The following is a 15,269-nucleotide window of genomic DNA, read 5'->3' as shown; positions in this document are numbered from 1 at the left end:
CCTTATATTTAAAAACATTGAATCAGCTAATGTAAAACCATATCCACAACATGCTCATAAGCTCCCATATGTCCAGCTTTTAACCAGCATATGCTGAGCTGTTGGAAGACAAACTGTCTCTCTACTTTAATCAAGACTGCTGTGGCAGTGTTACAATCCTCCCGAGGTCCATAAACTTCAGGAAACTTTTTACTTTCCTTAGGAAATCTATCTTTAAGCCTACTTAAACGCTGAGGGGCGTTTCGACACAGACAAGCAGCATGCAAACAGATTATATAGAAATTGTTTGGTCGTATGGACGCTGAGAAAGCAATTGCGGCATAAACGTGCACATGTGAAAAAGAGGAAAAACCAAATAAAACAAACTGAAAATGCTGCTCCTTTTGTTGTTGTTTGGACCACTCATATACCACAGAGGAGACTGTGATCGTTTAATCTTATCTCTCCACATGCAGGCTCAAGTCGGCAAGGTCTCTAATTCTGCAGAATAGTGCAACAGCAGTATTTTAAGACTGCCTTGATTTAACTGGGTGAAATGTTGTTTTTGTTCATGACATGACCTGAAACTTTGACAGAAACCTTTGTGGAAACATTTGTTTCTGCAAGATAAACAAACACAATAGTGGAGTTCAACAATAACTGGCACCGTTTTCTCACTATGCCAAATCACTACTACTGCCTAATCAGGATGGAAGAAACAAAATATAAATGAAGAAAATCCAGACAAAGCTGCCGGAAAGCAAAGACCATTTTAACACACATTTGTCAGCTGATGATAATGTAAAAGTTCGCCCTTGGGTCCTCCAAACATCACAAACCATTGAAAAAGTAAAAGCTCTGCTGTACACAAACTGCCCCTCTCCTCACTAAGTCACATTATGTTTATGTAACATAGCATATTACAATAGGAGCGTAGTAGGAATAGTGATGAGGCTGTCTTTATTGCAAAATGTTAAATGGGATTTCAACATTTCCTTGACTCAAAGCCCAGTGTAATCTGTATTCCAGGCTGGAATAGCTTTCTGCTATTGCCTTGTCTTTACTCATTCACCTTGTTCACAGCAGCTTTAGGTGACAAACCCGAGCAGAGCACACCACACCGACGAGTGTTAGGGGAAGAGGGATCAGTGCCCAGGGAATGAATGCTGTTCGCTTCAGACACGCTCATGTCAATGAACTGTGATATCTTAAAGACACCGAGGCCCAACCGGACACAGTTTAAACGGTGTTAAACCTCAGGGGAAGTCGGGCCTGGTGGTGTGTGTGCTTCACGGCCCATCGTCGTTCAAAGGTTCATGTAAAATCCATCGACATGGATCTTTTTCATTGAATGAGCCCAAACTTCGATACGCTTGTTTATTATATGAGCATGCTTGTCCTTATGTGACAAGACAATTTACATTGACCTGTTTGTCAAATAAATAGCGAGGATCTGTGAGTTAACAACTTGTATTAGGGTTAGGATCAGGGTTACACAACTAGAGTGTGCTTGGTGTCCTTGGAGGGAGGGTCTGGGTGGGTGGATGGGTCAACAAAACATCAGGCTTTCCAACCTTTAAGCAACATTGTTGTTTGCTACTTGCTTTTGTTCTTTAACACATGTTTACTTTTATAACCATGATGACGAAGCTGTCACGATAACTGCGATATTAAAATACCAAGCTATTGACAAGCCAGCCTTAGGGGAACAACCATTATGTTTCCAATTGTTTTGTATTCTTTTGTATTATTTTTCCTGCTACATGAGAGTTGAAACAAGTTTAGCTTTGGGTAAACTGCTACACTCGTCACTGTCATTTTTTTTGACCTAGCTGTCTAATCACTGTGGAGCAGGGGGCGGGGCAAATCACACAAAGACTACCCATCGCATCCGACATAGAGAAGAGATAACATAAACCGTTGGGTTCATCCTCTCTTCCTACATGCTTCGGCTTTCCATTCACCCAGAGGAAGTACTCTTCCTTGAGCCGACATCATAGCAACCAGACGCTATCGAAGAATCTCCGTTGAAAAAAGCGACATAGCGTCTCATTGCGCTTCTTTGTTCAGCATTTAGCGAGAGCCAAGTATGTAATTAGTTGTACAACTGTCAATTGAAAATATACCCAGTCAGCCTGAGAATAAAGCTTATTTATAGACACTGAAATCATGATAAATGAACTGATTTGCAACAAATCATGATCACCGCATGAGAAACTAATTCACCACTACCACCACCGGTACTTATTTAAACCCAAAGTATGATCAACGTTCCCTAAATCTAACATGACCTTAACAATCTGTTTATGTGTCAGTGGTTTGGACAGATAATGGCAAATGACATGTTTTGTCATTTGGTTTGGTAGAACTCAATGCCACAAGTTTTCACCATGTTGCACTTTTTCAATATCGTATTAATCAACTTTTTTAGGCCTGGATGCTCCATACTTCCATACTTTATTGTCCTTGTTGTAGTGAGAGAAATTGCTGTATTTCATTTTTGAGAAGTTATGCTTATGACGTGACCGTTTTTTCCTGCCATAATGCAAACACAATGTCTATCCTTCATTTTTGGGATCCAACTTTGTGCATATTATAGTATTTAGATGGGACTATGTTAGCTACATCGTGGTTATTTAAAATACGACTGTGAAAGAGTTAATTTATATAGAAACACATTTGCCTTTGCATCTCTAATTTTGCACCTTTTCATCTAATGGCCTTAAATCTGGTCATTTAGAATCATATATTATTTCAGTTCACAGCCTTGGGTGGCTTGTACCATACGGTTTGTCTTCAGTTAATTCTTTGGAATAACAAAGGTGTTGCATTGGGAGCCCATGTAGGAATAAATCATTTAATAGTACATTGGTGTTTTGAATATGCCTTGAGAGCTCAGTGAAAATCCCATTACCAATTATTGTAGCTGCCTGACAGGTTACCACATGAGAGTAAAGCTTCTATTATAATGCTGGCTCATTTTTTTTAGACTAAACATTCTGTAGCAACAACTAGAGGCAAAGCCAACTATTTATACAAATCATATTACATATTAGCTTTGTGGAAGCAAGAACCTCGTAAACGTCCGCAAAACAGAAACATATTTGCGAAACAGTGCCGGTTGGATTTGTTGCTGCAGAGCTGATGCAGCCTCTCAACTACTGACAGATCTGAAGTAGCTTTTTGTGTAAAGGGGCGAATAAAATACAAAGTACTGTGCTCAAATACACGTTTTGATGTACTTCACTTGCCTCTTTCCACTTTCTGTACTTCAAATTTCTACGTTTGAGAGGAAAAAAGCAAACTTTTTACTCTACATTTCTAACTATAGCTTAAAACATACCAGCTGCTTACAAAGTGTGGCGTATATATATATATATATATATATATATATATATATATATATATATATATATATATATATACACGTGCTGTAAATAAATATAAAGCAGTGAAAATAATTTCCACCTCCATCAGCTACAACATTAAAATGCTCCTTTTCATGTTCTTGCATCAACGATAACAACAACAGAACACCACTCCTTCTGGTCATTGTTCACTATGTTTTTACCAACATGACACCACCCATTAATATTAACAATGTTATTTTGTTTTGGCCTGAAAACCAATTCATACCCACATACACGCATACGCTTATAGATATAAATCTGCCCTCATCTATGTACTTAGTTTTTTCTTTCATCTCAAAAAGGCCCAGATACCGACACACACACACACACACACACACACACACACACACACACACACACACACACACACACACACACACACTTCCATACCCTGACTATATGGTGTTTTGCTGGCTTGTATTTCACTGTTTTGTTGTCCTCTTGATGTGATGTCTATGTATTATTTTTAGTCTTACAAGAAAATAAAATAAAAACAATAACAAGCATTTTCATAATTGGTTTACCATATTTCCTTTGTGAATTGTTTTATCTGAAAACATTAGAAAACAGTAAAAATAAATAAATAACCGTCACGATACCCTACATATAGATATATATTCAATATAGAGAACACACCTACACATCAAACAAGGCAAAACTGTGACACCGTTTATTCTGATTTTAATCACACAGTAATACAAAGGTCTGACTATGATGTCGGCTTTTAAGCCTTTCAGACTTCTTTTTGCCAAGTTTTATATCGTTCCATATTGTAAATACTGTTCACATCTTGTAGTTCATCTCTGGAAAGTCTTTAGAAAGTCGGTGACTCAGAGGCTGTCATCTGTACAGCTATTCTGCTCTGCCTGTTTCAGATTTTATCGAGATAGACAGATGTTGCATGGCAAGCTGTGTATTTATAGCAAAGAGAAAAATAAAAGCTTAGTCAGAAGCAAAAACATAGACGTAAATATCCACATATTTAACAGGCCTTGCCCGCAAAGGTAGATCATAGACTTATTGTATATTTGTATGGGCTTGATTGACGTCAGTGACTGTGATTCATTTCTGCCCAGACAAGTAGGACAACCCGGTGATTCAGAGATCCCCAAATCACATCGGTGAGTCTGTGAAGTAAAGCAAAAGGTTCACAACAACACTTTGGTGAGGTGTGAATCTTCACTGTCCTCACAATTACATTTGATTATGATTCACCTCTTCACAATTCAAATACACTTATTTTTCATGCATTTCAATTTGTCATATTCTCAATTTTCTATATGACTGCACACTTTTTGGGGGGTCAATTAATACATGCAGTCGGATTTCAGTCTGAACAAAGAGTTTGATGTAAAGGCGGCATATTTTTAATACCAGTGTCCGTGTGAGCCGCCACAGTTCCTAAGCAGACAGGGCACTTCCTGAATGCCTCTGTCATGCTGTATGAGTTAGTTAGTTAGTTAATAAGAACAACACCACAGTTAAAATGCAGCCTGCATGCACATTTTCTGTTTCTGCCCAAAGTTGTAGACCCAGAGCAGTTAAGTTGGTAGCCGGTCAATTTCAACCCATGTATATTTACTTCAAGAAAAAGGCTAAAAAGTTTTTTTTTCAGCAATATAACTTTAATTCAAACACAACATGAAAAGCAGAACAAGTCATAACACACAATATTGATTTTTGAGCTAAAAAAAAACAACAGCCAATGAAGCATATCTTCTTTTTCGATGCTGACAACACAAAGGCCATAATTTCAACCAAAGCATTTCATTTTAGTGAAACATTTTAATTTGTTTGAATTTGGTTGAAATAGTGGTTACTGACAAAGTCAAAAGGTTTTGATGCAATAAACACATTTGATGCATTTAAAACCTAAAACGGGTCGGTGCCGACCCTAACACAGGAGGAAGGTTAAGATGTCATTGAAGTTAGTGTTGCGTTTTGTTGCATTGTTAACTTTAGAAATCCAGGTAACTTTGAAATTTGCTGTGCACTCATAATGCACGTTACTGTCTAAAAGGGCCTTTTTTTTAAAAAAAAGAGGTGCTGTCACGTCTCAGTAAAGTTTGTATTATTCTATGACAGCGGTGATGTGTTGAAGTACTTTGTGACAGACTGGGAATACACAGAAAACCCATTTCTTGATGAAATGCAAAAGTTATTGTGAAAAGGGAAGATAAATATTGAAACGCCGAGAAGAAAATACACATATTTCTCCAGAAAAGTTACGAACACACGTAAACCTGAACGTCTTCCCTGAGCACAGCCACCGTTCACTGAGCCCGCAGGCTTTCCGCTGTCACTCGATGACATCGGGAAGGCTCAGCTGAGCAAAGACTGTCTGCTTTCAATTTCAGGACATTTTCCACAGGCTGGTGCCCACTCTGAAGTTGCAACCGCAGCCTTGATGGTGCTCAGGGCCACCGGATGGGCAGGTTATATAATGTCTTAATACTGTACAGCGAGGCAGATGAAGTCTCTCAGCGATGGCGTCTGTTTACCCCTTGACGCAGATACAGCATGATGACTAAAACAGCTCGGCAAACAAAAACAACAAAAAAGTTCAAAAGCAGGATGGTGCCTGCAGCGCGTGCAGTACAATTATGGTAAACATGTGTGATTCTTGTCAGTTAGTGACAGAATTGAATGCATCGTAAAATGACAGACAATCTCATATTTACGATAGATGGCCGCGGGTCAGGGCCACCGCTAAAAGCATCAGATTCTTTATTTCCATTCCCTGAGTGCTCCTGGAGAATAGTGTTTTTGTTCCTAGCGTCCCGTCCGCCAGCACTTTTTGTGTGGAAACACACACAAAACCACACGCACACACACACAAGCACACATAACCTCTACTCCTGTGCTCTAAAAAGTCAACCACCAGCAGTCTACAAGGTGACAAATGAATGCTGTCACTTGGTTAAACACCTACTTGCACTTTTATTACAGTTATGTACCGTTGTTCACTGTTTGGGGTTTGTGTGTGGGCGTGTGGGCGTGTGTTTGTGTGTGTGTGTATGTGTGTGTGTGTGTGAAATGCTCAAAATATCACAGTGATCCTTTTCTTTCCTAACCTTCCTCCAAAGTCTCTCTCACACACACACACACACACACACACACACACACAACAAGCAAGATAAAAATACAAACTTTGCCTTTAGCTCCACAAAGAATGGATATATTCTGAATGACAGAAGGAACCTGCATCACTCGTATGTAAATGTGAACACCACAATAATAGAATACATTTGCCACAATCAAGACATAGTTGAATAAACCTTTAACCCTGTGTCCTTCACGTCACCCAGTTTTGCCAGTCTATCTAAAGGCCATTAGGGGAGTCGCTGAGAGAGCGAGTGTCACTCTGCATTAGTCCACCGGTCTCGGCCGTCCGTTCCATTCTGTCTGATAGGATACAGTCTTATATCACAAGCCGCTGTGTGAAATCTGAAGTCACATAGGCTGCATCGAGCCTTATCGCCGCTGCACTGATCCCAATCACGCTAATGCATTCTTTTATGCAAAGGCGAGGACATAACGCCTCGGTGAAAACATCGACATGATGTCCGTACATGAGGATCCTGGTAAATCACGACATCTTCGGCCCGCATTGCTCATTTCCAGACAGCAACGTGGGGCCAAGTTGCGGAAATCATAGTTAATCTTAAATTGAGCAGAAGTGGCACGGGCACACGAGGACTGGCTCCCCTCCAGAGGGACCAAGAGAGAAATAACATAAAAACATACCGTAATAATTCCGCATGTTTGTGTTGGGGCCCGAGGCTCGTAGGTCATGAGTAGCAGGGGTTATTTGTGTTTGTGTAGCGGACACAAGGGCACATTGTTACATTTTAATTTCGCAAAGAACTCATGTTTAATATGAGCGGAATCAGAGAAGCACACCTCTTGTCATTTCTTTTTTCTTGGTGTTTTATCAGTGATGCAATTATTACATAAGATACCGCTCCGATTAGATCCTCTGGAGCGGTAGGAGCGATGTGCGGTGTCTTGAAGCTTGGGACTTTGTGCTACTGGTGTTTAGGGACACTATCAGGACGTCTGCATTAGAAGTAGGAGAAACATAATTATAATTCTTATCTTGGCAGATTCTAAATTGATTCACAAATCAAAAAAGAAATTGATTTTGTTATGTTATGCAAAAGAACAGATATTGCATTCAACTACGAAAAGGAATATTTTATGGTGTGGAAATAAAGTGCCGAGGCTGTCTGACTCTAGTGGTGTGCAATGGATGCACCTCTTGACCAGTTAGACAGAAAGAAAAGAAAACATCTTCCAAACTTTTGACTTCCACTACACATGAAGTGGTGTGCGTGTGGTAATGCACACCACTTCATGTGTCCAATGTTGAGCTTGACTGGCCTGCTTGGCCCAGTTACGGTTACTAAATTATGAATGGACAGTTGGCTTTTCAGGGGTTTCAATAAGTTGTGGAGCCTAAACTTAAGTCCTTTTCAATTCTTGAGTTATATATAAAAAAACTGGTTAATAGAATTGTATTTCTAATAAGATTAGTTAAACTGTAAAATGTATGTGTGTGACGAATATAACAGTATTTCCTCCCACTACTGTATCTTCAACGTGACACGCTGCCTCTGCTTCCTCTCAAGAGCTTCTAAATGATTATCTAATATTTGTGAGAAATGTCTCCACAGTATTTAGCTGAGAATTGTTTTTCTCTTTGAGAGGAAATTATGTGATTAGCTTGACCTTTGCAGGGAGCTTAACCTTTTCAAATGTCAGATGAAAAGGTTTTAAAATAAGTGTGCCAAATTCTCAGAAAATTCCTCTTTTAGGGGGCTCACGATGACCTATAGAAGTGAAGAAAAAGAAGGTCTGACAATGATGAATCTCACAGCTCAAAGCAATTTGTTATAGTTCAGATATGTTTCTGGAAACCCCCTTACAAAGCAGAACTCCCACTGAGATGGACTGAGCTGTGTGTGTGGGCACCTGTCCAGACTTCTTAAGAACTTAGGGAACGTATCAGGCTTGTGCTCACGTGGGTGTTTTATTTCGATGTAACATTAAACACAAATGTGGGTTTACCCGATGGGCAATAGAGTATGAAGTATGACTATTCCCTTCTGTGACAGGAGCCACTGTCGGCTCCGGGGCAGATCAATTCGGCTCCATCTTCTCTGGATTTCCTCTGCCTTTGTTGTCTCCACTCTAGCTGTCTTTAGTAATAATCAGCTTTCATGTCTAATAAATGGGCGGTTGTATTGCCAGTCTTGCCACATCTCTACCGCTGGTCAAAATAAACGGAAACGAATAAGGGTTATTTTGCAAGGACATACGCACATGCGGAATGAACGTGGATGAGCAATAACGTCTTCTGTCAGAGTGAATTGGATCACACGGATGACACATCTGGTGCACTTTACCTCTAGAAGAAAAAGAGCATATATGTAAAAAATTAATGACCCTAAGAGGAATGTGGTGTTCAGGAGTGACATGAGAAATGTGATAAACTTCAGGATGTCAAGAAAATGTCCCAAACACAAGATTTTAAAAATATAACTGAAGGTCTGGCAAAAAAAAAAAGAAAAGACAAACTTATACAATGCAGGTTGAGATTATGATTTCAGTTGTATTAAAATCATCTTTTTTCACCGTTCAATATTTCTAAGGAGATGATTTTTGTAAACTACTGCAGCGTGCATCCAGTCGCAGGCCTGTTCCAGCTCAATGGTGATTAGTTGAACTGCGAGCAGCGTCCTTCATCTTTATGAACACTTGAAATGACAAAGGTGCTTCTAGAAAAAAAAAAAAACTCCAGCTGTCAGGTGGATACTGTATGTTCTAGACATACAGACGAGCATCTGCGTATCCTCTGCTGGCATCAGTAAATAATGCACTCCTGTGCATCTGCAGCGTGACATAATATATAATTCACACAACGTAGGCAGTGAGGCAACCCCGATGCTATTCACACTGAAATGCTTAAACCCACCGCCATATGTTGCTCCTGACTTTTATTTGCTCCTTAAAACACTTTGTGGCCAGTTTTTTTTGTTTTGTTTTGTCATTAGGAGCATTATCATCCTCTCTACCACTCATCTGGATTACCCATGGCTAATCTATCTTGACATACAATCTTAATACAAAGAATACTGTGAAACATGGTGCACATGGTGGATGTTTTATAGCTATGTTTCTTGTTTTGATTGTCACTGTGTATTTTCTTTTTTTTTGTATGTCATACTATTATGTCTTCTATACTCACAGCTGATGGAAACCTTTCTGAGATAGCTCCTTTTCTCCAATATTTTACACAGTCACACACACACACACACACATGCAAAGACGACATTGAAGGTCTGCATGTGATTTTTATAGGCGGACAGTAGCCTCGCAGATATCCTAAAATAATTATAGCAATAGTTGTCTTCCGAATCGCAGAAACAGCGCGGCGTCTCTGCACTCCAACGCCACCCGCTGCTGCCGCTGACGGCACACGACATGAGAATATGCAAATGTGCGTCAAAAGAGGGTACATTTCCATTAAGCTTCATTTTCCAAGGTGAGGTTTTTCAGGGTGATTTGTATTTGAAAAATGCTTCATTCTCATTCACGTGCAGACACGCTGCATGGTCTTGACCTTGTCAAGCACTCGTCACTATCACACATGAGAAATGCTGCAGTCGAGACTCGGTGGGTTCTGTTCAGCCGGGCAAAATGGAAAAAAGTGTCTTCATTTCAACTTATGCCGCTAAACTGTTGTGTTGAGAGCATTGCATTAGCTAGATTACAGTTTTATCTGTCAAATGAATGCGCCGAAATAGCTGACATAACATTATGTTGCAAATCCAATTTCGTATTGATTGACAGTGCGAGATTCACCAAGCCCACGTTATGGCTTCCTGGACTATTAAGAGTGCTATTTGCATTGGAAACAGGGCCCATTTTCTGGGAGTAATTAGTTAAGCTCCTCTGACTTTTGAAATTTAATTGCAGGTACAGTGGAACCGGCTAACAAAGTGATAACTGAAGCATTACATTCTTTGAGGGACTAACAAACAGCAAGAAGCCACCCTCCTGACAAACCGCGCTGGGAAAAAGCACACACACACGCACATCAGCACTGACTGGCACACACATCCCCAAAAAGAAGAAGAGGCATGCATCGTCTCCTGACCTCTTGATTCTTTGATCCATTAATGAAATGCACTATTCATACTCCCAGCTCCTGAATGTTTCATTATGACTGCAGAGATGTGGAGTGCATTATTAAGAAGTATGACACAGACTATGTACAGCATGTTTATCATTTATCATCTGCTGTTGGTTAAGCGTGTTGCTGAAATTCTTGACCTTGAATGCTGTTTTCATTAGGTCCATATTGTGCACTGAATGCCTGAAACCTCTATGTCTGTTGTATCAAGACAAATATTTTCTTTGCTTTTTTTCTCATGAGCCTATGTTTTTATAGTTTGACACTCTTTCTGAACGGGTCCGTTTAGTGTGGCTCCTCATGTTTGCTATTCAGCAGCCTACACACAATCCTTATGTAAGAAGTGTTGTTAAATCACCTTAAACTGCATTAGTTATTCACAGAGAATATCTATCACTCATTGTTATATGTAAGATTGATTTATTAGCTGGTCTATCTTAACACCCATAATAGCTGGAACATTAATCACAGGACCAGTGTTGTTAATGGTACACAGTGGACATGGTTAATTATTTAAAAAGGAACACTGACTATTAATGGTATTTTTCTCACCTTTCCCATTATCTGTAGAAACCAGTTTGTTTTCTTCTCAATTAGGCAGTGAGCAACACCCATCTCCTATTACTGGGATATGGCAACAGAGGCCATGGGGGAAGGGAAAGTAGCAGGCTGCTGTTGTTGTTATCACTGCTGCTGCTGCTGCTGCTGCGGAGGGACTGTTTTTAGCATTTTCTTGGCTGCATTTCATTTCTTTCTTCTTGCCACCATAACTTGCCCTTGCTATTACACTTTTGACCCTCCTTTTTGGAGGTCTGAAGTGACTGGGTTACTGCAACAAAACCTAGTCAGTGACATGATGTGGTTAGCTTTTCTTCCCTTGTACCTTTGTGCTGTGCAGGTGGCTATAAGCCTAAAAAAAAGAGAAGAGGAACAAGTCCTGGGATATAATAAAGGCATCTGGATTCCAGAAAGTAGACAAGTGGGATTCAACATGTTCCTTTTGCCTGTGCTCGTATAGGCAGCAATGTTTGTGCTCTGGGAAATGGGACCAGGTGCAGTTTCTGTCCCGCTAGCTGTTAGCTATATATACAAATAAAAAGCTGAAACGAGCATTTTCTTTACAGCTCTCTTTTCCCTTTTTCTTTTGCATTGAGCTTCTTACATTAAGTGTATTTAATCATCACATTTGGGTCTCATTTTTTTCTAATTGGTGGCATCTTTTAAAATATATATGTGTATATATATATATATATATATATATATATATATATATATATATATATATATATATATATATATATATACATATATATTATATTCAAAACTGGTAACATCTTTATTGTCTCCACACGGCTCTCAACATGGTGACGGCTGAGCCGGCGTTTAATAGCGCTGACAGTGCAAACAACAGCAAAAGCTGCTGTCAGACGGGGGCGGGCGCTTTGCTTCCTCTGCGGTCAGGACGCCGTTCATCGGCCATAAGTGCCGTCTGAGGCTGTGCAGGGAGGCGGCCGCTAGCCAGTGGGGTCACGCGAGGCCGGCCTGGCTGAGTCAACAAAGAACGGGAAAGCTTGTATAACAACTCACCCAATTTGGCATGTGGATAAGTGGGCTCTTCCCAAAAAACTCCCATGCACAATTATTTCTAGGTTCTGGGTTATTGGTTAAGCTGTTACTTGCCAAGTGGTTGCTTAGTTGCTCAGGCAAACTCAAATGCCCAAAACCGCCTCGTGGTTTTCTTTGTGCACATGTGCGTGGACATGTGTGTCCAGTACATACATGTGTTTTGACTGTGTGGTAGCCTTCTTGGTGCAGATGGCCTGTCCCGTGTGGCTTAAACCTCATGCGGTGAAGATGTCTTCCCGCCACGCTGCGCTCACTGCTGCGGCCGCATGGATCAGACCAGAGGCAGGAGAGTGAAATGTGTCAGCCTGTGCAGCTGATAACACCGCCTCTGTCACACTCAGGCCAAAGAGTGTTTGCCGGGGAGCCAAAGCGTGTGATGGGTTTGTGACGCAGCACGCAGTGGCATTCAAATAGTGAAACCGGGGAGCCACTTTTTTGCCCTCATCCCTCAAACTACGTCACGTCATTTATCGTGTGTCGCACCAACACTTTTCATTTTCCTCACGGGGAGTTCACGGCGTACCTCCCAAACATCTTTCCCGTCAGAGGGCTCTCTGCCACTTGACATACTTTTTTGTATTCGGTGTTTTTTTCTTTGCACTTTTGTTACCCAAATGTGATTTCCACATTGTACAATGTTTGCACAGAATGTTTTATTCAACTCGATTTGTTGTTTCTTTACATCTGTGTGACACTCTACTACAACGGCAAGTGCTTCATATCTCCTTAGGCCATTGCTTTCCCGGAGTCTCTTTCATGGGAAGAGGCACTGACAGAATAAAGAAGAGCTCCTTGAGAGCAGAGTCTCTTATCAGCCTCCAACATCTGGCCAAGACTGATAGGCTCTTGGAATAGCTTTCTAAATATCATTGAGTTTGAGCTGCATAATGCTTGTTTAACTGCATCCTTCCTACAATACTAATTCACCCCCTCTCAATATGTGCCTTTCACCAGAGGAACCTATTTCTATGATTACTGAATTTAGTTTCTCAGCAGGCTCGGAATTATGCGAGACAGTGCGCTAAATGGTCGGAAAATTAAGATTTGAAAGTTGAGTCGAGTCGTACGTGTGAGCAAAGGAACTGAAGCGTAACACGACGAGCGCTGATCATACAGAAAAATACTGAATTTCCACGGTGTTCATTGTTTAAACGTTTGACGTAAAAAGCAACTTCCTTTGATTTGCAGGAAAATGAGCCTTGTTAAATCCAAGTCATTACTCTAGATGGAAGATGTGTGCTCTCCCTGCACCGCAACATATTGCATTAAAGCTCCCAGGTAATTTGCAGCTGATTTAAGAACGTATCCCAACACCTGGTTCTGTACCGGAGCCTCTGAGCAGATGTGTGACAGTTTTGTTCTTGTCTCACAACATGGGCAGGATCGACCGAACAATTATGCTAATTTGTTCTCTCCGTCATCGATGTTCTTATCTCTCCACAACACGCTCCGTTTTCCTGTGATCATAAAATTATAATTATATAACCTAGTATCAACTTTAGATGACAAGGTGAAGATTCTGATGTGGTAAGCCACCTTTATGTCTCATCTGGGGTCACTTTATTTACTGCGACAGGAGCTTTTCGGCTATTCACTCTTCACTAATAGTGTTATCTGCTGTTATTGTTGTTTTGTTGTATTTATAGTTTTTTTTATTTGGCATTTCCCCCCATTTGTGAAGGCCAAATCCCTATGCTGCGCAGAACCTGCTGTGGTAACTAACATCCACTGCTCTCCTAGGGAGGGTGTCGACGGCCATGTGCTTCCTCCGATACGCTTCCCCTTACAGCGAGCAGCTTCACCAGGAGGGTGCAGCACATGCAGAGGTTCAAAGAATCGCCTGCAGATCTTAATCCAACTGCACACAGCCGTCCCGACCAACCAGTAGGAGTCACCAATGCCGTGACAAGGAACGCTGCCAGTTGGGTTTTATGGAGCCAGGAAGACTGGAGCCGCGGATTAAAGCCGGATGCAGCGGTGGTGGGCGAGTGATTTTGCTCTGCAGCTCCTGATAGCCGTCCAATGTTGCATTTAGGCAATAACATGGGTCACATTTTTTAATATTGCCTACTTAAGTATAGAAATTTGCTTTTTCTGAAATTAGTCAATTAACTATTTTTGCTTCTGAATGAGAAAGTGTATAGCTCTTTGACTCATAACCTGAACCAGACTCTGAGGTCACAAGATAATTCAATGAATGTAATACAAACCTATGTTTACAGTATTTTTTAACAATATTTCTCCGACTTTTTTTTTTGTTGTTGTTTCTTGGGAAATACTGGATACTCCTCAGGCCATGAATGATTTTCTTTTTCATGTATTTACCTTTATTTGACAGTCACAGAGAGAGAGACTGGACATCCTGCGGATATGTGTCATGTGCTGTAACCATTAGGCCACTGGGGCGCCTGCATGCTCACTGTTGAACATCCACTCATGTCATCGACAATAATCACTAATGTTAGGTCAACAATTGAACAATGCTTCATTTTAAAGAGTCAACAGCACACCACTACTTCATTTGTCCACCAGAAAGAACTGACCAGTTTAATTCTCAACAGTAAAATGTCATCACCAGTGCAGCCAGTCTGCTATTGGCTTTATGTTACTCATGTTTTTATCACACGACCACAAGAAGACGGTTTGTGTTCAATCATTGTTTTGTGTTCACAGGAAAACGCAAGCGTGTTATGTCAAGACGGCTGCATAGTAATTCAGTAATCATGAATCAAATCAACCCTGAGAATATTCACGCCCGTCCGTGGCCCCTGGATTTTTAATAAATGTTATAGTTTCTAACTTATTTGCTTGTGTTTCCTAAAAGAGGCGAAGATGAAAACGCCACCCGCTTATGTTGGGAAGAGAAGTCAGGGAGCAGATGAAGAATTCTTGCTGGTGAGCCTTGCAGTGCTCAGAGCTATAACCCGCGAATCATCATCATCATCTTCATCATCATCATGAGATAAAACGCAACATCTTTTCATCTATTTTTCCGTCTTTTTCACTTCGCCTGGGAGAGTAACACCCCTGTGAGACGTTAAAATCCAGAAAGGCAC

The sequence above is a fragment of the Clinocottus analis genome, unplaced genomic scaffold (assembly GCF_023055335.1).
Source record: "Clinocottus analis isolate CAN_PGR_092001 unplaced genomic scaffold, fCliAna1.0.p SCAF_10, whole genome shotgun sequence".
Lineage (NCBI taxonomy): Eukaryota > Metazoa > Chordata > Actinopteri > Perciformes > Cottidae > Clinocottus > Clinocottus analis.
The sequence above is the reverse complement of the archived record's forward strand: the minus strand, read 5'-3'. Positions refer to the sequence as shown.